This window comes from Sinocyclocheilus anshuiensis, unplaced genomic scaffold (genome assembly GCF_001515605.1).
Source record: "Sinocyclocheilus anshuiensis isolate Anshui unplaced genomic scaffold, SAMN03320099.WGS_v1.1 scaffold354, whole genome shotgun sequence".
NCBI lineage: Eukaryota > Metazoa > Chordata > Actinopteri > Cypriniformes > Cyprinidae > Sinocyclocheilus > Sinocyclocheilus anshuiensis.
In genome coordinates, this window is record NW_015544195.1 from 1,282,907 (window position 1) to 1,283,339 (window position 433).

The 433-nt window shown below is 43.6% G+C and overlaps 1 protein-coding gene across 1 annotated transcript in view; it reads left to right on the forward strand.

Annotated features, from left to right (window-relative positions):
- LOC107696702 (chromodomain-helicase-DNA-binding protein 9-like) overlaps positions 1-433 on the forward strand; it is a 108,270-nt gene that overhangs the window by 81,511 nt on the left and 26,326 nt on the right. The window lies entirely within an intron of this gene.

Sequence of the window (433 nt, forward strand, 5' to 3'; positions counted from 1 at the left end):
AGCCGGATTGTATAAAATGGATTAAAAAAAAACGTTTATTAACGAGCTGCAGTTTTATTACATCACGCGCTGGCACAGATGCAGTATATTAACGCCACGGGTCATCAATAAAGTGCAGATTTGGTTGCAGATTGGTGTTTCCAACACACTTTTTCACAGCGCGCATCACGCGCTCAAACTCATCAAAAGTCAACAAAGTCAACAAGCAACAACGACTTATCCAAGTGACTGCTGATGAACGCACGTGAGAGAGAGAGACGAGGCAGCGCAGATCGCGCGTCTCATAAGTGAGTGGGAATTTAGCGAACGTGGCACTTGCGGGAGTTAACACTGTATGCAATACCCGCAACCTCCCATCAAATTTCAGGCCGTGTAGATAGGCAAGCATATATACAAATCATTTAGTAAGCAGAAATCCGAAATTTACCTTAAC